Source organism: Uranotaenia lowii, chromosome 2, assembly GCF_029784155.1.
Source record: "Uranotaenia lowii strain MFRU-FL chromosome 2, ASM2978415v1, whole genome shotgun sequence".
Taxonomy (NCBI): Eukaryota; Metazoa; Arthropoda; class Insecta; order Diptera; family Culicidae; genus Uranotaenia; species Uranotaenia lowii.
Window position 1 is genome coordinate 313,868,313 of NC_073692.1, and position 21,874 is coordinate 313,890,186.

The window sequence follows — 21,874 nt, forward strand, 5'->3', positions numbered from 1 at the left end:
GAAACTTAGTACCCCAACATGTTCTTTTAAAGTTTTACTATGCATTTATTCAGTCTCATCTAAACTATCTTATTTTGATATGGGGAAGAGCCTCCTTGTCACATCTTCAAAAACTTCAGACCCTACAGAATAGATGTTTGAAAAACATCTTCAGACTACCCCTGCTTTTTCCTACCCAACAGCTATACTCTCTGGGAACGCACAACATTCTTCCAATAACCGAACTCTGTAAATTGCAAACCGTTATATATGTTCATGATAATATACACTCGAGTAGCAATAACCAAAACCTTAATTTTACTACGGGATTAAGAACCCACAATACCCGTCAAAATAATTACTTGCAACGATGCCGATCCATGACATCTTTAGGGCAAAAAAGAATTTCTTTTATAGGACCTACAATATACAACGCTTTACCTATTGAAATAAAGACCATCAACAACCGTTCCATGTTTAAAGTCAAAGTAGTACAGTTATTAAAAGAAAAATTGAATCGTTAAAAAAGTCGATCAACAACCAGTTTTTTTAAATCAAATTTTGTTTGTTTTTGTAGCATCGTAGTTTTCTTTTGTCGTACTTTTAACTATTAATAAGTAAACTTAAGTAAATGTAGCATAATATTTGATTAGTTAACATTTTTAAAAATAAAAGAAATGGATCTCTTTAAAGGAAATTTTCTTCCATTGAGATCCTTATCGTAATATTGTTTAATTATAGCATACATTTCCTCGCAGTAAATAATAAACTTTTGTGTTCTCAGCATGATTAAAATTTTGTTCGCGTTGAAATTTCTTTGTTTTGCTGCCAGACGTGCTGAGAACAGTAGCGTCCATTACCAGGGGGCTCAATTGAGCCTCTTGGTGTGGGGGAGTGTGGTGGGCCGCTACAAAAAAAAAAAATCTTATTGTAACTCTAGGGCTTTTTAGTATTGTCTTATGTAAACTCTGAAAAATGTATGCATATTTTGAGAAAATGATCAATTCGATTTTTTTTGTGTTGTGTTGCTTATTTTGAGAAAAAAGACCTTATCATGAAGACGATAAAGTTTGATTTTTTTACAGTTTTAGTCTGTGAATTTTTTAAAAGTTTTCCTTGAAAAAAAGCGGGACATTTTGAGGAAAAAGCGGGACGGCGGGACATTCAACAAAAAAGCGGGACATGTCCCGCTTTTGCGGGACGGATGGCAACCCTAGCTTACTGTCAACTGTGTATCACACGCAGAACATTCAGGAGGATCGGTTTTTTCAAAAATAATACTATGAGTTAAACGTGTGTGACCGATTCGAAGTCTACAAAGAATTACTGATTCTTTCCGCGATTTACGGAAAGATGTCTTCCAAGGAACGATTGAATTTTTAATTTCTTTCAATTTATTATTTTCTACGTCAGCCCACTCCATTTCCCAAAGTCTGTTAATTACAAGTTTCAAGGACGAGTTGAAATCGTTTACTGGTAAACAATATGAAGAAATAGGCAATTCTATACTTTTCTTTGCTAAATCATCGACGATTTCGTTACCTTGAATGCCTTTATGACTTGGAATCCAAAGTAGAACAACTTTTTTTCTCGTAGAATAAACCGCAACCGACGATATTTTTGTTTGAATTCTTTGCACTATTGTATTATTTGAATTAGTATTTTCGATACTTTGCAAAGAGCTCAGTGAGTCAGAACAGATTATAAATTGGAATTCAAATTGATTGTCCTGAATGTATTCTACCGCTTTTTCAATGGCTAATAACTCGGAAGTAAATATCGATGCAGTGTTAGGTAAATGAATTTGTATTTTATATTGTTCGCTATAACATGCAAAACCAGTGCTGTTATTTGTCTTAGAGCCATCAGTAAAGATGAATTAATATCCGTCATATTTACGACAAATTCTATTAAATTCACATTGCAACACCTGCAAACTTATATTAGCTTTGTTAAACTGATTTAAAGAATAATCAAACTTTGCTGTATAAAAACACCATGGTGGATTTTCGTGAAAACTGCGGAAAAGAATGTGCTCTGACGGGATTCTAAGATCGCTTTTTAATTTTAGGAACCTTGATCGAAATGCTTTCGATTTCTTTTCACAATAATCACGTCTTAATATGAGGGGATGATTTTCAATAGATTTAAGCCTAAACCCAAACTTTAAAATTTGTTGTTTTCTTCTCAATTGTAGAGGCATTATACCGGCCTCTGCCAGAATACTGTTGATAGGACTAGTCCTAAATGCTCCTGTAGCTAGTCGAATTCCAGTATGTAGTATTGTATTAAGTTGGTTGAGCATTTTTTTGGTACCTGTGTCATATAGCATGGCTCCGTAATCTAATTTTGATACAACGGTTGTTTTAAGCACAGAGAATCTGTGTTTTAAGTAAGATCACCAATGATCTCCTATCCGATCCCCATGAAGTGATGGATAGAGTTCTTAAAAGTTTTAGTGATGCAAAAGACTTGGCTCTTAATATTTTGATATGTTTTTCCCAACTTAAGCGTGAATCGAAGACCATTCCAAGAAACTTGTGTGAGTCTACTGTTTCTATTTGATTAGCATTCATAGTGAATTGGATATTTCGGTTACATTTCCTCAAGCGGCAAAAATGCATAGCTTTGGTTTTATCTATAGAAAATTTGAACCCTGTTTGTCGACACCAAGTTTCAAGATTGTAGAGGAAAGTTTGCATTTTTCGTTGAATTACATTAAGGTCATTTCCTTTTACAAATACTGCCAAACCATCTGCGAAAGATACGCGGTGAACCATTAATGGTGAAATATCATGAACCGATTTAATAGCAACAAGGAATAAAGTGACGCTAAGGACGGAGCCCTGAGAAATGCCATTTTCCGATTTGTAGTATGAAGAAAAGGTATTACCGACACAAACTCTAAATTTCCGATTGTTGAGAAAGTTGTTAATAAAATGTAAAATATTTCCTCTAAATGTTGATTGTTGTCGTGCTTAATCCGTCATGCGAGTAGTGAGGCTCCGTCAATTGAGAACAGTGCCAGTCGTTTGATGAAACAAAACTAGTCGCGTCAAGCGTGACGGGCGAAATTTACCATCACTGAAAATTCGTTAAAAAACTATTATTTTTCAAAATTGGGAAAAGTGAACAAAAAGGAAATTTTAATAGGCGTTCTCGCAGAAGTCAAAATGACTTACAGTTTTGGGGAAAATCCTTTCATTATTTTTTTTTAATTTTTGAAATTTCATCAGAAAAGTGCAGAGTTTTCTAAAATAATTCTAAATTCTAAAATATACCTATTTTCAAAAGATGAAAGGAACCAAAATTAATTAAAATTTGCTCTTTAATACACCATAAATGTGAATTTTGTGGCCTTTTGTAATTTATAAAAATCGTTTGAAAGTCGAGTTGAGTATTTAGAAGAACAATATACACAAATTTAAGTTGATGTTTAAATTGGATGGATTCTTTAAGAATATTTCATATTACTATTTAATTTGTTATGATATAAAAGTTTTTATTATTCTCAAAGTGATTTGTAAGAACGTTATGGATAAACTTGTTTAGATACATGTCTTAATAAAAGCCAATTTCAAAGATGAGAAACTGTTTTGTATTAAATTGTCCTATCGCAGAATGAAATGTCTTAGGCCTAGAGTGATATAGGAGTAAATTCCGCCGGAGGCGAGAAAATTTTGCGACATGGTTATTAATACTTATTTAACCTTTTTGGATGAAGTAATTTCTTGTTACTACGGTAAATTCATTTCTTGAACTGAGAAATTTTACTTGGCAAAATCTCCATGGGGGGGGGGGTTAAACCCCTAAAGCCCCCCCCCCCCCGTTCGCACGGCCTTGATACGGACACTTCATTTCGGTGATAGCTACATTACTAGAGATCGGATATGCAAATCTTATACAGCGTTGGGTTGGTTATAAAAAGGACTATCTTGTCTATTCTTGCCAGATTTTTAAGATAACGTGATGCAGAAGACATAGTAAAAATAATATTGCAAAAATTTGTTCCTTTTGCGCATTTTGCGCCTCGAAAATTCTTCATTGTCGACTTGAAAACTCAAGAACTGTTGATTTTTTTTTAACCAAATGGTTAAGAAGTATAAGGAGCCACTCTAGGATCAACACGAAGTTCAAATCAAGCATCAGAGTGGACCCCTTGATCTTAAATATGGTTAAAAAATCTATGGTCATTGGGGATAACTGAATGCAAACCCCTTGAATAATGCAATAAATAATGCAATAATGCAAATAACTTTTGAATGCACGGATGGCAATAATTAAACTTCAGAGAAGCTTCACGGTAATGTAATGTTAACATGTGACGTGATGTTTTGTCAAGTAGATTTTCTAGGAAAATACGTCTCACTAATATACATTCCTGGATTGAGCGAAAAAGTTAGTAGAGTACTGAAAAATCATGGCATAATTGCATCCTTGAGACCAATTAACAAAATTACTACCTGATTATTCACAAAAACGAAAGACCAAATTCCAAAATTAAAACAGACAAATGTAATATATTACATTCCTTGTGAATGCGGGAAAGAATACTGTGGACAAACATCTCAAACTCTAGGAAAAAGGATTAAAAATCATAAAACGAGTCTCAAACAAAACACCAGAGCCACAGGATTGACACAACATGCCATAGAACAGAACCATAAGTTTAACTTCGACAAAGCAAATATTTTAGAAAGAGTAAACCAAGAAGGAAAACGAAAAACAGCTGAAACACTACACATAAAACTCGAAAAAGGAAGAACAGTAAACATCAAGCAAGATTCGATTGAAATTTCTAAAATATATAGCTCTATTATTGAAAAACTACGAGAGACGCCACAATTCGCAACTAAAAACGACGTCACCGAACACGACGACAACAAACAACATCACGACGACACTGGGAATGATAGACGCCAGCTGCTAGAAGCATTTCAAAACCGGACTTAAGGGGGGGGGAGGGGGGGGGGGAGGGGGGGGGGGGGTAGCGTCTAACGGGTAAAAAAACACAATTTTCACGATTTCTTTCTAGAGCTATCGTTCAAACAAATGTATTAAAATTTTTTGCATTATACAAAGCATTGTTAAAAGAACATTTAGTAATTTTTTCGTAGAAAAATATTGAAAAATGAGCCGGTGACGGAGCACTTTCAAGGATGCCTTTTAGAAAACAGTATTTGCGGTGGACACTGTATCTCAGCACAGAATCATCTGAAGTCAAAAAACCAGAGCAAAATATTTTTAATAGATGTTTTTCTGGACCCCAACGTTTTTATTTAACTTAAAAAAAAATTTATGAAATTTTTGTGGCTGTTTGAAGTAAAAACTACGATTTTTCACGAAAAAATCCGCCATTTTTTATCTGTAAAATTTCCCCAAAGTGAAAAAGAAAAAGAAAAACGTTGGGGTCTGGCATTTTATATGTAGAAAATTTGTTCCAAATTTGAAAAGAATCGGATAAGTAGTTTTCAAATGACGATGTCCACGGACTTTAAAAATGTGCTTTCGAGAAAAACGCGTTTGAAGTTTCTGCTCTTGCTTTCTTGCAGGACGTACATCGTTTTTGTTTTATTCTTTAATATTTCCTGTACTCTTCGAAGCAATAAGTGTTTCAAAACTATTAAGTAATAATTTAAAGTTAATAAAATTATACTGACAAATACCCCAATTTACTCTCAAGTTAGAACTTTGATGATTGAAGGTGTTTTGATATACATTAACCTGCAAAGCATTTGACTTCCAATATCGATGTCATACTACCGTCAGTATGGAAATTTTAAAATATTTTGAAAATTGAGAAATAATTCAAATTCTGTTTAATAAGTTGTTTATACGAGCTTTTTGATTCCGGAAACGTGTTTTGTTATAATTGACTCGTTAAACATGAAAGCATAATATTCCATTTAAATGTCACATTTGGATTCGAATTCAAAAAAAAATGTTTGGCTTAAACATTTGTCTTATATTTTACCACTATTAGACGCCTGAACATTACATTAGAAACACATTTTTATTTTCAAGTTTTTCAGAGAGAGGAAGAATCTGTTCCTAACAATGCATTTTTTATTCAAATTTCGTTAACTTTGAAAACGACCACGGTTTTCAAGTACATACGTTCAGCAGGCCCGTGCGAAGGACCCGCTCATGGGGGGGGGTTTTCAAAATTCAAAATCAAGATTTTCAAAGTTTTGAATCATTGCTCTTCCCGGAAAGTCTTATTGATTATTTAAAATTATGTTTCTTATTTTGAGCTGGACATTTGTTTAAAAATAAATACTAAGAAAAGAAGTTAACAAATGTAACATCTATTTTTTTTCTTTTTTTTTAAGAAACTCAATCAGAATTCTAAGATAAGTTTCAGGCCAGATAAAAGAATAATAATGTTTTGAAATTGTTAAGCAAAATTGTTTCTCATTAATCGTCAGAATAAACTTTCTTTTTTTTTTTGCGTTTTCAGTTGAAGACTTGATTGAAAAATTCCGCTGTAATATTTTAAATTTGAAAAAAATATTTTATCACTATTTGAATTGTGAAATCTTGGTAAGAAAAAAATCCATTTTGAACTTGAGAAAATTTATTCGAAACACATACTTACTTGATGACTTCCAGAGTACCAGTGATCAAAATCAGAGATATTTATAAAACATCATGTTCAGCTCATCATTGAAAGCTTCTATTGCAACAGTATAGTTTAGGAAATGGATGACTTCTTTAAGGATAAATAAGAAATTTTTTTAAATAAAAACAAAAAAATTTGAAGTTTTGTCGTAAATATTGAAAGCTCAAAGCTATTACTTATTTAATAAATGTTGTGCATTAAAATTTAGCTTCAAAGTTGCTTATTCGAATAAATTCGATTCTTTTCATAAATTTAAAAATCATTAACGATTAAAAAAAAGATTATTCAAATTAATAAAAATAAGTAAAACCTTTTTAAATTTTCAAACGCAAGTTTCATAGTTTGAAATTACAAGCTCTGAATATTTTGTAGCCGTCAATTGAAATACTGGGTCCTAGAAAGGACAAAAGGTAGAAACTATGTTTTTCTTTTTAAAAATTAAGACTGTTAAGCTTATTATGTTTTCAGAGCACAAAAATTCAGTATTTAAAAACAATGAGAAATTTATAAAAACTATTTCAAAAGAAACTAAAAATGTTTGACTACAAAAATCGGCAAATTCATGTAAACATTTGAAGTAATAAAAACTTTAAAATTCGGTTACTTTGTATGATATTGAAACAAAATTTGACATTTATAATGATACGTTTCCAGTGTTGATGATATGGAGTTTATAAGTTTAAAAATGAATCAGTTTTAAGTGAAATCGATCATTGATAACTGATGCTCTAACAAATCTTTATGAAATTGATAAAAACTGATTCCTTATTTGTTTATTATACTTTAATTTATTTAGGAATAATAATAATGATGATGATGCATGATTTAAACAAGTTAAACTCTACAGTTTTTATAAACTTGAAATAAATCGTTACAAGCAAATCCGACTCTAGTGAAGAAATTTAAAATAGAAAAGATGTTATAAAATTTTACCAGTTTGTTGAAACCTGCATTTGTTTTCGCTTAAAAATATCTTAAATTAAATTGTATTTAAATGAAGTAAAGTGAACAAGTAGAAGACTGCTATAACTTTATTCGCCGAAATCAAAATTAGTTGCGATCTAGGGAAAAGTGGATAGTTGATTTGAAGTCTTTTTTTAAATTTTTTGTTATGTTTTGAAGTTTTGTAAAAAAAAATCAAGCAACAAATGGATTTTTACCTATTTTCAAAAGTGATTTGAAAAATAAAGCTCTTACAAAAACCTTATATTTGGATTTAGGGCACCAGAATTATTCAAATCATCTCTTAAATTCTTTGCATCAGGGAAAAATGTGAAATTTGGGACCTTGAGTAATTTGTCAAAAACTTTTTGGATATGGAATTTAGGATTCAAGAGAATTCAAAACACAAAAAACAATCGATGCTGAAATTGGTTTCTTGAGAAATATTTCATATCAGCAAAAACTTTGGAGTTACATTTACCCTTTTTTACAATCAAAATGGTTAGTTATAAAGTCATCGATACTAGGATTTTGTATTTATTTTGCTAAATCTGTTGACGATCGTAAGTGTTCAACACCTTTCACATGGCTACCAACTTCAGATGTGTAAAATTGGTTTTCTATTAATGAATTTTGAAGTGCAAATGATTGGTTTCAAATTTTAAACTTGTTTAATTACACTTCTAAGTAAAAATCCATTTTAAACACGAGTTAGGGGTTTTACGTGTCAAGATTTTAGTTTCAATACAAAATATACTAACTGAATTACAAATCGATATCTATAATTGATTGCTTTCAATTCGTGAACGTCATAAAGAGCTGGCCTAGAGAGTGATGTAAGACGAAATTCCGCCGGAGGCGAGCCGAATTTCTGACATGTTTGTCAACACTTGTTTTTAAACACCTTTTAAGATCAAGTGATTCCCCGGTAAACTAACTTCTTGTACTGAAAATTTTACTTGGAAAAAATCTCCATGGGGGGGGTTAAACCCCTAAAACCCCCCCCGTTCGCACGGCCTTGATACGTTGTAAGGTTGCCAGGTTGCCCGGTTTATACGGGTTTGCCCGAATATTAAAACACAATTTGCTTAAAGTGCGGCCTGGCCCGATTGTCCGGATTTCATTGAAAAAATAATTTCACCCGTTGTTGTACGCAAATTCGACCACTGTGCGTCAGAAAAACATTGATGACGGATCGATGATGATTGATAAGTTAGGTGTAGAATTGTGTACGGAATAGGTATAGAATTGTGTACAGAAATTTGTGTTAGTAAAAGTATGATGAATGTTTACACCATTTTGTTCTGTTATGAATTCGGTTTAGCTAGAAAGAGTTTGTGATCAAATTGATTTGGAGTAATTTGATTGATTACGGGCACTGCCGATTATCGGAAAGTTTTAGCGAAACTCTAGACTGGATCTGTAAGTAGAAAAAGTAGAGAAAAGGATCAAGTGCTAATAGGAAGCTTTTATTTAGATCGAGTGCGAGTGCCGTTGAATCGACAGGAATTACTGAGCAAATTGATTGAGTCCATGCGTACCGTAAGTAACCGAATTTCGGAAGGAGAGCAAAATTTAAATGTTTATATGTTTAGGTTTAATGTGCTGAAAGCCGTGTATTGTGGAAAGAAGTTGGCCAGTCTGATCTCACGTGACGTAAGTTTTTAGATTTAGTTTAAAGCATAGTCTAATAAGAAAATTATTTAATAGGACCTGATAAAAAGCAGTCGTAGTAGCCATCGAGGAAGTAATCTTGTGTGAAGTAGGAAACTTTGAATGTAAGCGACCATGTGATATGTTTTTTTGTATCTAATTGTAATTCAATTATAGCTTTGAGTCCTTTTGTATCCATCACTACAAAGACTTGTTTCCCTACCCTTGAGAAGTCCGAATAACACCCGTAATTATTCACCTTTTATTGCAAATCAAAAACATACAAATCGTGTTGTTAAATTTTTATATTTAGTCTTGTAAAAATAATCATGAAAGTTTTTCTGGAAGCCAAATTAAAACCTGTTGATGAGTTTCAATGGAAATTTTTTTTCTTGGTTTTTGTTGCGTAATTTCTGGATTTTGACCAAATTTGACTGGATTTTAGATCTACAATTTTTAATTAAATGCCCGGATTTTGCCAGATTTGTCCGGCCCAGATACGTGCTCTGGAAACCTTATTTTAAAGGTACTTTGATAATTTCTCTGTTTTTAAGGATATTTTTATGCATATTTGATATATCTACATCAACTATGACATTGATGTTTTACGAACAATATTTTTTTCAGAGCAAACAAGAACATTCAATTGTTTAGCTCTTAGCGCTTCCATTACATAAACCCAGAAATAAAAAACTTGCTCGATTGATTCTTGTAAAAATATTTTTTTTTTTCGAATATGACGTTTTTACACTTTATTCGTTAATTTTTTTTAATAAATTTTGCTACGACAAATTTCTTTGAGGTTTGTGTCTTCAACACTGCTTTCGTAATAAAGCAATAATAATAATTTCACTACTTGTGAAATCCTTAAAACCGGAACAATGTTGCTGAAGACCTTAAGTGTCTTATACTTCATCCCTGGGTACAATGAATGAAGTTTAACTAGATTTATGTTTTGTCCCATTGAACAATTTTATTATTGACAATGAATTTTAGTTCAAATGTTTGCATTGAAAATAGTTCTGTATAAAAAAACAACATTTTTTTGTTTGTATTTTGTTTTCCTTCGTAAAAAATTCATTTAGACACCGCTTTCTAAATATTATTGAAATTGTTCTTTCTTGTTTACCGAGAAGATAGCGTTTACGGAATTTAAAATTCAAAAGCCAGCACTACGCTGCGATGGGATTTATGTTTTGAAACGGTCAACTACACGATTCTCTCAATTTCAGCTTCCAACGTTGTAGGTATTAGCATTTCTGTTGCTTGCAGCTGAATTAAAACAACAACGAGGCCCAGCAGCCAGCAGCTCTAAATCGCACAAAATATCTGTCTGGAATGTACTATTTTATTCATAACCTTTGGATTTGCTCCCAGCAGCGGGGCCAGACATATGTGTATGTGTGGATGTTCCTCCCCCAAACGTCCATTCAAGCAACAGCTGTTTCGGTTCATGTGATGACCGATGGATGAATGTTTGTAGATTTAGCCGGTGTAGTCTGGAGCGAAAAATACTGTCTGTATTTGCATAAGCTCTTTTGTTGTTGAGAAAAACCAGGCTCCCCACCGAATGAAAGTTGAACGGAATCTTGGATTGGGTGAGCGAAAACTTCTCATGGGTGCCTCCCTTTTTTGAGGCATCCTTGTTGCTAGCAGTAGCATGTTATGCATGTTTTGAAATGCTCTCTTCCCATAAATTTTGTTTGTGCGCTGAATAATTATGAATATTTTAAACATCTGTTTTGGTTGGCCAGATTAAAATATTGCTCTTGTTCAAAGAGAGGGGATGATTACAAAAATTCGACTTTTTTGTTTCAGAAAACATCAACGCAAAATTTTCTCAATGGATACAATTCACTCACAAACACTCACATTTCGATATTTTTTTTTTATTAAAAAGAAAAGCGTATTCCGAATTGCTACCTCAAACCCATATTGAACCGTTTGAAGTCTAATGTAATTTATTTAAGTCTAATTTATTTATACCAAATGAAACTTAAGGCATTAAAACTTGTCTGAATACAAATGGTCGTTTGTAGATTAACTTATTTAAATTATAGCTATCCGAATTTGAAAATACTTCGAGAAAAAAAACCTAAGCATTAAGTTGTATCTGTTAGCTTGTCAATAAACAATTTTCCTTTTCATTTATTTCCAACAGGTTTTCGTGAAAATGGATCAAATGAATAACAATTCAAGTTTTCAAAGCACAACGCCTTCAGGAAGAATGGTCAACTAAAAGGTGAGTAAACTTTCAATGTGTTTATTTGGTAATACTAGCTAACCCGATGTGCTTTGCTACACCTTTCAAAATCGAATTATATTTTCCAAAAATATTCGAATTATTGTTTTATTGGAATTATTTTAAATCAAATTATAACATAATTCATAAGCAACCGCTTTACATGAGAGCTGGAGTTTCGAAGTGCAACACAAAGTTAACTTTTTTTATGAATCTTGCTCTATAAATTGGTGTTAAAGATCTGATAATTTTAATTTGTCTGGAGGGTCTCAAATGAATCGTACGCTAATAATCTAACTCAGGGGTTTTCAGGTCATTTGCTTGGCGGAGCACTTTTCAAAACAAAAAATTGTGGCGGAGCACCTGCATATGTGAAAGAATGGAAAACACGAGTTTTGAAAGATTAATAGCATGTAGGTATCGTTTAAATAAGATGAGTCTTTTCATCGTAGTCAATAATACGAGTAATGAATGGTTACTCTTTGAACATTAACATATTACATGTTTCATATTATTCAAACGAGTGTTTACTTACTTAATGATCCCGCGCCGATCATCCGGTGCATAAAGCCGTGGTAAAAGACCTCCACTGTTAACGATCCGAAGCCAGCGTCTTCACCTGGTCCCAGTCAAGATTCTCGTCGACAGTTCGGATTTCAGCGGCTAGACTTCGCCGCCACGAGCTTTTGGGCCTGCCTCTTCTTCGATGCCCATCTGGATTCCAGTAAAGCGCCTCTCTGCAAATCTCGTTTTCATCTCTTCGCAGCGTGTGCCCAATCCATCTCCACTTACGTTCCCGAATCTCAATTTCTAGCGCCCTTTGATGACACCGGCGATGTAGTTCCTCATTCGAGATCCAGTTGCCAGGCCACCAAGCGCGGATGATATTCCGCAGACAGCGGTTTACAAATACTTGCAGTTTTCGCGTCTTTACCGCATATGTGCACCAAGTTTCGCACCCTTACAGCAATACGGATTTGATGTTTGAGTTGAAGATTCGGATTTTTGTTCGTAGAGAGATCAGATCATTGATGAAGTTGAATCTTCTTCGAATCATTCAGAACCTTGATAGCCAAAAATACCATCAGAATTGCTAGTCTTGCTACATCTGTGGATTCGTCAAGCTGCATGGCGAATTTTGAAGTTCTCAATCGAGAAGCTAAAATGCTTTCAACATCTTTAGCCATGTCAAAAATTCGCCGAGAAAGCTCACTAAGTATGACTCAAGAATTTCATTTGTTTTTTTCATTTTCATTGAGTGTTTTGCAGCGATTAGTCTTGTTATTCTGAGTCGGATTCCAAGTTTAGCATTCGTCGTGTGCGGACGAGTTTGTTTTTCGTTCCGTCGCGGTATACCTACCTACATACGCGAAGGAGTTTTTTTTCTTGTAGGTTGTTGCTCTTAGCAGTAATTTGTGATTAAACAAGCTAAAAGGAAATTCGTCAGAATGAAGAGTTTTCGAAAAGAATCCCGAATGTTTGGATAACTGCTCAGATATTTTTGTTTGTTTCGAGTGTGGTGAAGTGCTTAAAATGTGGGGAGGGCAGTTTGTTGTTAAAAAAAAATGGATGTTTCTACCTGTCCGAATAACATAGAAAAATAGAGTGATTTTATAATAATAATACAGTTTTGGAAAAAGTGTTTTTTTCTCATCGTCGCGCGTGGTCATGATGTTCGCGAAAGAAAAAAAAATGTCTCGTTTGTTTCGAATATCGCTGCTTTGAAAACAAATGTTGTCGATTCTGGAAGATAAGTGGGAAAGTTAGTGCTGGAACGGTACGGAACGGAACGGCATGTTGGAACGGTTGGAACGTACCCTATGGATTGCATCGTAGCAAGCGAGCGAGGGACAGGGACGCCAGCAGCAGAAAAGCAGAATATCGGTGAGAGCGTTCCATCTCTTTTCTTCTTAGTTAATAGTTTTTCTCAAGCCTTCTGGTTGGACATTTTTTATTGTGATGAATCACAGCAATCGCTGACTTTTCAAATTTGCCATCAGTCGGCGGGAATGTACTTTTTTGTTAAAACCCGTTCGAAGTTTTATTGCAAGGGTTTTCATAAACAGGTGCTATGTGACTGTTTGATGTCGGATAATTTTCGGAACCGTTACCACATGGTTCGGTTTTTTTTTCATGTTGAGTTAATATTTTGTTTGAGTTTGAACGACCAACATGATTTTAATGGTCTGAACTCTCATACAGAGTTTATCTAAATTAAGTCTGTAATTTAACAGATACTTTATTTAAATTTGAAAAACCGATATCAGCATCAATCACCTCTTCATTTCACTTAATTTTTGTTATTTCGAGGAGTTGAAAAAAAGAAGGTTTATAAGTATGGTACAAATTATGTATTGTCACCAACAGTGAGATCTAAATACTTCAGTTACAAGTTGTACATAAACTACTTGAACTAGAAAGTCAAACAGCACAAAGTTAACAACAAACATTTTAAATTCTGATTCAAGTAAAATGTTTTTCGGCTCTGAAAAAATCTTTATGATTTTGTTTTTTAAGTATTCATTGATGGTATGTACAGATACTTCGTAATTCATATTGAATTTATTATTTTATCCAGATTGTCTCCAGGTTATATTGGAAGGTCCCGTTTTTTTTTCTCAAAAAACACAACTTTTGGATACGGTCGGTAAACAGCATTGATGTTTAAGCAGCGGTAAGAATTAAGGGTAAGATAAGGTTGAAGGTAAGATTGTATAATTCAATTTTGGTTTGTTTTATTGTAACTGGATTGTTACCTTCAAACGGAGTGAATCGACACAGTTTTTTGACTATTTTCGTAATACTTCTGTTATATTATGGTAGTGCCTACCTCCAGGGGCAAAAAATTTCGAAGAAGATTGACTTCCAACAAAACTGGAAAGCGAATATCTTCTGGGATAAATTTAAAAATCTATTTTCTTTCGTTTGACATATTTTTTCATTTACAGAGGATCCTTGACACCGATATGTTTAATTTCTATTAACCCCAAGATATGTAAGTGCCAAAAAGTGTTTTGTTGAAATGTGTCGTCATTTTAAGCAGCTTTGATCAACTGTCTTTCCTTTTTCGCCAAAACCATGTTTGAAATTTTCTTTATCGTATAGGTACCAAATTTGTAGAAATGGCACAACACTTTTCATGGTATGAAATTTCGCGATTTTTTTTTATGCTGTAAATATATCAATATCAACAAATTTTCATATACTATTCTGTTTTTCGTTATCTATCATGCATTTGATATGTTCTCTGTATTAGATAATCTCCTAATTTTTTTTTATATCGACTTTAACTTTATCATATTTATCGAGAAATGGATGCTTAAGCACTGAACAAAGAAAATTAGAACATTCAATATATGTGTATGTACATGGAATTTTTATTCACAGCAATTTCACATCAAAGAGTTATGAAATCATTTTTTACATTGAGATCTTGAATTCAAAATCAGAAATGAAATTCAAAAAAGTCTTTGCAAGCAAATCTAATTCAGTTTTCATTATCTCTGTTTTAGATCTTGAATCATATTTTCGTCGAGACTAAAATTTTTATTTTCCAAGCTTCTTGTATTTGAAGATGTTATTGAACCAATTATCTGTTCTTGATTTCTGATACTGAGTGTTGGATCAAATTATGAATTTTATTTTTACAAAGTCAACCCTATTTATATCCTTAATTTTGTATAGTTTTTCAGCATCTTAGTATGAAAGGAAGAAGTGGATAGTATCTAACATTTCCTTGGTTTTCTGATGAAATCCACATAGAATTACAAAGTTAATATCTTTCTATTCTCGAACTAACTCATTACAATCTTGACGTTTACAAAAACCAAGTAAATCAATTCATGGTCGTCTTATTCTATTAATTAAAAATTAGACGTTCTCGTGGTGTTATACCATAAATATGAACAGAAGATTCTGTAATGGAATATTTCATTGTTATCTGTTCAGTTGTTTTGGATATGTCAAAACTTCCACAGTCATACGTAGAATATTATTTGTCTTGAATAATATGACAGTCTTTCATTTAACCGGAAAATAAACGAAACAAAATAACGGAGTAAATAAAAGAGATCAGAATTTTTTCCGCGCCTATCCTGGTCAGGCAAATTTATTCTATCTAAAAACCTAACAATATCCGGGCATTTGATTTCAAAATTGTCAATCCAAAATCCGGGCAAAACCAAGCAAATTTGAGCTAAATTCAGAAACTACTCCAAAAAAATAATAAAACGATAAGCACTTTAATAACTTCTTTTCTTCGAAACACATAAGAAATGTTGAATTGTATTTTAAGCATCCAGAAACCGCGCATGATTGTTATGTTAAAAGTTGCTAAAAAAATTTCGTTTTAGAAAGCAAATTAGAAAAAAAAATAAACTTAATGAGAGTTTTTTTTTATTTGGCAAATGAAATGACTTAATCCGGAAAATTCGGGTTTTATTTATCAAAATCCGGACAACCAGGCTGGACGACTTGACCGGGCCCTTTAAATTTTGTTTTATTAATTACCCGGTCAAGTCCGGGTAAAACCGGGCAATCCGGCTAGCTTTGGGTTAATTAGCTTAAAAAATGTTAAAGTTGCCTTGATGCTGAAGCAAAAATGACAATTTCTGAAAATAGGTATACTCCATGCCGGCTTATTGCGTTCTTTTTTTTTTTAACCCCATACGGAAGGTGAACAATTACATCCAAGTATCCATTTTACTGGTGCCACGTGAAAAGTACACTTGCAACGAAAATGGGCGCCAAAACTTCCTATAGAGAGATGGATGGACATCAGTAGGCCTTGATTGCTTTTGGCGCCTTCCTACTCTGGGTGATTCGAATGGAAAAAATGGAAATTGGGTGCCATGACTTTTATTTGATACGAATAAAATTCCACAAAAACATTTTCGAAATTATCTCTCCGTTGTGTTATTCTTCGCGTGAAGACGAACACAACAAAAAAAATCACATGCAAATCGATGCTCCAGTGAAGAGTTTTGCGTGTTCGCACATATCTGTATGGGCTGTCTCTCTCCCTGTTTTATATATATAGATATTGGAACAACCAATCACTTGACAACTGGGCAGGTATCTAAACGTATGCGTAATATCTGTCTTAGATTATTAACATCAAAAATGTTATTAATCTTATTACGGTTGCGTAAGTGATTGACTTGTTCATCCAAATAACACTTACATTTACACATACCACATTCATTACATAACAGTTCACACGAAGCCATGGTGTCGGGTATGCGGTGATTTGCATTGAAGATCTGCCGAACTAGTCATCTAAAGAATGTAATTCAGCGCATGCGTTGGCGAAACTGCGGTGAATCCGTGCACCCATGGTGGATTATCTACATACATACATACATACATTAGTCTTGTTATTCTGAGTCAATGACAACTCTTCACGTTTACGCTCGATAAAATCGCGCGGCTTACCTACGTACTCCGGATGCAGTTTTTCAAAATGTCAGTGCATTATTGCCGGAACCATTGGTTAATGCTCCGTATTTTAGCCAGCGATCCATGGTGATTTCAATCCCCAAATTTTTTTTAACTGGAATTTTAAAACAACAAATCCAAACTCAACACTGTGCTTGTTGACGTTGTTTGTCAACAGCTCTTTGCTTGTTTCTGTTTCAGTCGCACGCGCTTAAGTCCTTACAACACAAGTATAGGTGTGTTCAATGAAACCTAATAGAAATAAATTGAAATGGATTGACAGTTGATCAGCTGTTTTACCAATTGACTTCGATCGATTTCAACCAAACCGTTGATCAAGATTGGTTTATGATTTTTGTAGCGTACGTCGCGGAGCACTTTTGAAAGTTTTGCGGAGCACCAAGTGCTCCGCGGAGCACAATCTGAAAACCCCTGATCTAACTTATAAAATATGGTTGTTTTTGCTTGATATGTTCTGGATTTATGCTGAAAAACTGATAAGAGAGCCGCCTGCCCTGCCCTTCCCTTCATCACCTGCTGAATGGTGGTCGTGATCTCTAATAATCATACCCATTTTTTTCGTTCCCAAAAATCCTCTTATAACATATATAGTTCCATTGGTTGATAAGTTTTTAAGTTTTACAACAAATTATATATAGAGCTTCCTCCTTTCATCCCCTATATACACTGTAAAGCGTAAGGGTCTATAACAATCGTAGAAACATATCTCGTAACCAAGTACCTTTTCATGCCATATTTGATACCATTTGTTGGTATCGTTAGCATAAATTGAGAACTTATGCTAATAAAATTTTATTGGGCTCATCTCCCTCCTCCTATGTACCTACTCACTGAAAGGAGGATGGTGTGTCAGATAATCAAAAAATCATACCAAAATGATGCTCAGTGTTAAGTTTTGTCCATTTCTTGGATTTTGTAAGAAAACATTTAAGTGTAGGCCTCCTCTTTCTTCTTATATTCCTAATTCTATCATCACACTGCAAGAAAGGAATGTTTTCACATAGAAAAAGTGTTTTTCGTACTCAAATACTTTTTGATGCCAAATTTGGTTTCATATGCACGATTTATTCTCGAATTTTGCAAACAATTTGTATGGAAGCCCCCCTTTATATCTTTCCGCTGAAGAAATGTGGGGCTTCAATTTATAATAGAAAACATTTCTCGTATCCAAACACCTCATATGCCAAATATGGTTCCATTTGCTCAATTAGCTCTTCAGTTATACTGAAAATTCTAAATAAGACCTCTCCTCTCCTATCATCCACCTCTTTGAAGGAGTGAGGGATACCAATATTAATTGAAGCATTTGTCGTACTCAAATATCGTTCCAAGTCAAATTTGGTTCCATTTGCTGTTGTAGTTTTCGAGTAATGCAGTAAAAATTGTATGAAACTAACCTCTTTCCTTTCTCCCCGCTGGACGAAGGAAGGGGTCTCAATCAATCATTAGAACATTTCGCGTTTCCAAATACCCGCCCATGCCAAATTTAGTTCCATTTGCTTAATTAGTTTTTGAGTTATGTAAAAAACTATAAAAGAGGACCCCTCCCCCTTTATATCTCCCTACTGGAAAGAGGGAGGGTTCTCAAATAATCATTGAAATATTTTTCGTATCCAAATACCCTCCCATGTCAAATTTGGCTGCAGTTGCTTTATTAGTTTTTGAGTTATGTAAAAAATTATAATAGAGGTGCCTCCCCTGTTTTTAGCTCTCTACTGGAAAAAGGGAGGGGTCTCAAATAATCATTGAAACATAAATACCTTCCCATGCCAAATTTTGTTCCATTTCTTGATTAGTTTTCGAGTTATATGAAAAAATGTAAGGTAGCCCCCTTCCTCCTTCCTATCACCCCACTGAGAGGAGGGAGGGGTACCTTATATTCATAAAAATGTTGTTCATTCCCAAATACCACCCCTTGCCAAATTGGATACCATTTGCTTGATTGGTTCTCGCGTTATGCAAAAAATTGTCTTTTGCTTGGGAGTACCCTCCCTCTCTTCATGAAAGAAGGTGGAGTCTCAAACCATAATAGAATCTTCCCCTGCCTCCAATATCCCTACCTGTCAAGTTTCATGCAAATCGGTTCAGTAGTTTTCGAGTCTAAAGCGAACAGACAGACAGACAGACAGAAATCCATTTTTAAGATAGATAAGAGCTTTCATTAATGAAAATAGGAAGCGTCTATAATTTCAATATATCATCAATTTTTTTTTTAAACTTATATGTCAATTCGTAAAATCATATCATTACGTCAAAAGCTTATGTTTATCTATTTTTATTAAAAATCCTTCAAAGTTTGTTAAATTTTGTCAAAATTTGATAATTTTGTATGGGAGCCCCCCTCCTTTTTGAATTTTTGAAGAGTTTGGAAGTACTTTCAAAACCATTCTCGGTCTTGATAACGGCTACACACCAAATTCCACGTTCAGTAGTTTCCAAAAATTGTTTGAAATTTGTCATATTTCTATTAATTTTTTATGGGAACCTCTTCTTTTTGGATTTGGAGAAGTTTGAAAGTAGTATAAAAACATTCTCGGTCTCGAAAACGGCTACACACCAAATTTCACGTTGATATCAGTTCAGTAGTTTCCGAAAATTGTCCTAATTTTGTTAAATTTCTGTTAATTTTGTATGGGAGTCTCCTCTTTTTGTATTCGAAGAGTTCTTACCTATATGAAAACCATTCCCGGTCTTGACAACTGCTGCACACCAAATTTCATGCTGATCGGTTCAGTAGTTTCTGAAAATTGTTCAAATTGTGTCATATTTTTATTAATTTTGTATGGGAGTCCCCCCTCCATAAAGTAGGAGCGCTCTGAAAGTATCTTAGAAACCATCTCGGACCCCAAAAACTTCTGCATACTAAATTTCACATTGATCGGTTCAGTAGTTTCCGAGTGTATAGGGAACAGACAGACAGACACACATTCATTTCATTTCTATTTCTCGATGAGCTAATATAATCGCTAAAACTCCTTCGAAAATCCTTTGAAAAACCGACAAAAAGGACCTCTCAACCGGAACCTAAAATTTGAGATGAAAAATGTTTTTTTTTTATTTTTGCTTCCTAAAAAGTCGACAAATGAAGTTTGTATGGGATTTTAAGACATTTTGTTCGGGAAGAACAATAAAATCCATTTTTTCATCAATAACTTTGGTCCCCTTCGGCCGATTTCTTCTGAATGCGGTTTTCTTTAATGCTTTTGATCAATTATGACAATTATTTCATCCGAAGATAGAAAAATGGGCTAGCTATTTAAAGGGTCATATCCATCATTATTATTAAGGCACTGTGTCGAACATTTTGACGCAGCATTAACAGTGATGAGCATCACTCTTAAAAAAAAGTTAGCTTATATTTGAAGTCCAATAACTTCGTAATCTTAACTCGAATCGAAACACAGCTTGCGGATAAAATATCTGTCAAAGCTTAGACTTAAAGAAAAACCGTATTTGAAAGAAATCGGCCGAAGGAGACCAAAGTTATTGCTGAGAAACTGGATTTTCATGTTCCTCCCGGACAAAATGTTCCGAAATCCCATACAAATTTCAGGCTCGTTGAGCGACCCCTTTTCGTGATCCGATCTGGCCCAAATTGAGATCTTGTACTAGCCCTAGGATCAATTTTAGCCTGTAGCTCATAACATTTCACAAGTTTTAAATTTCCCATAGAAATTCAAGGCAGTCAAATATACAATATAGAATCATCACATAAAAGTCTTAAAAACAGCATTTACCTACCAAAGGGGAGGCAATATACACACATATTTTTAACTTCTGGCTTAAGCGATAAGAATTATACTAATTTGACGATATTCAACACCTCATTCGAACATTCTCAAAGTATGTGAGAGAGACCAAGTTTTGCTGCTTCATTCATTGGACAATTCTTCCAACTGAACCATCTGATTTTAAGCAATCTGGTTGCACTGCTTATCGCAGAGAGAACAACAAGATTGTTTTGCTTACTTGAATCCCTCGCGGGAGAACAAATTGTTCAAACATGGCGGACTTTTCATCGTATTCGATTTATACCGACTTTAAGTAACTATTTTTACGATCGTTTACCTTTTTGGAATTTTTTTGATTGTTTTGCTTTGACTGGGATTTTAACGCTCTAGTAATTACTTATTTGGTTGGAATTGCAATTTGCATTAACGTTGTTAACGACTTGACAAAGTTCTAATGCGATTTTATGTGTTATTTAATAGATCGAATGAAAGAGTTTTTCATCCAGTGATTGTTCATACGCTTCTACTTCTACATTGGTTGTACCCAAACATTCAAAGAAATTTTTGAAATGAAAGTTAAAATGCTGTAAATTCCATGTTCGTTTATTTTGTGTTTACAAGTAGCTTCAAATTCTTGTGAGTTTGATCAATGATCTGATTCTCGGATGAGAAGTGAACTTTTCAAATAGTCTGAAGCCCAATAGGAATTGTTAAACAAAATATTTCTCATTAAATGCATAATGATGACCATCTTGTTTATGTTTAAGTTTTACAAGTAACAAAAAATGTTATCGCTATCCTGGCGCCGAGAAACTGCGATTGAAAACAACACCCGCTTAAAGCAAATTTTCCCATATCCTGTTTTCTTGCCAAAAAAAGGTTATCAAAATTTAAAAGAACGGAGCCAACGAAAGTGCCAAGCTTGAAGGCAGACTAATCCCCATCGTTGTTGTCGGTAATGCTTGGATGCACTTTATGCTGCTCCCACTCATTTCCGCTCACTGCTTCTGCCAAAAGTAGATATCCCAAGGTCGGTTTCCTGGTGCTGCACAGGAAGAAGACGATGAAGGTTGCTCAAAATAAGTTCTTCCAACCCAACCAACTTCAACCCATAATAGCATCGGGTGGTGGGTTTTCGGTTCTTTCTTGGGAAAAGCGCGTGGTAAAGTGGCCGCCTTATGTAGGTACCAACAAGATAACGCTTACTCGAACGTCGAAACATCTCTCAGCCACTTGCGGATCCGCCAA

At 34.0% G+C, this 21,874-nt stretch overlaps 1 protein-coding gene across 2 annotated transcripts in view; it reads left to right on the forward strand.

Moving 5' to 3' along the window:
• LOC129743734 (uncharacterized) overlaps positions 1-21,874 on the forward strand; it is a 356,038-nt gene that overhangs the window by 72,482 nt on the left and 261,682 nt on the right. Inside the window, exon 2 of one of the 2 annotated variants that reach the window (XM_055735861.1) lies at positions 11,358-11,438. The exons of the other annotated variant lie outside the window; for it this stretch is intronic. The gene's annotated coding sequence lies outside the window, so the exon portion shown is untranslated. The remainder of the gene's footprint in view (positions 1-11,357; positions 11,439-21,874) is intronic. 2 annotated transcript variants of the gene reach the window in all.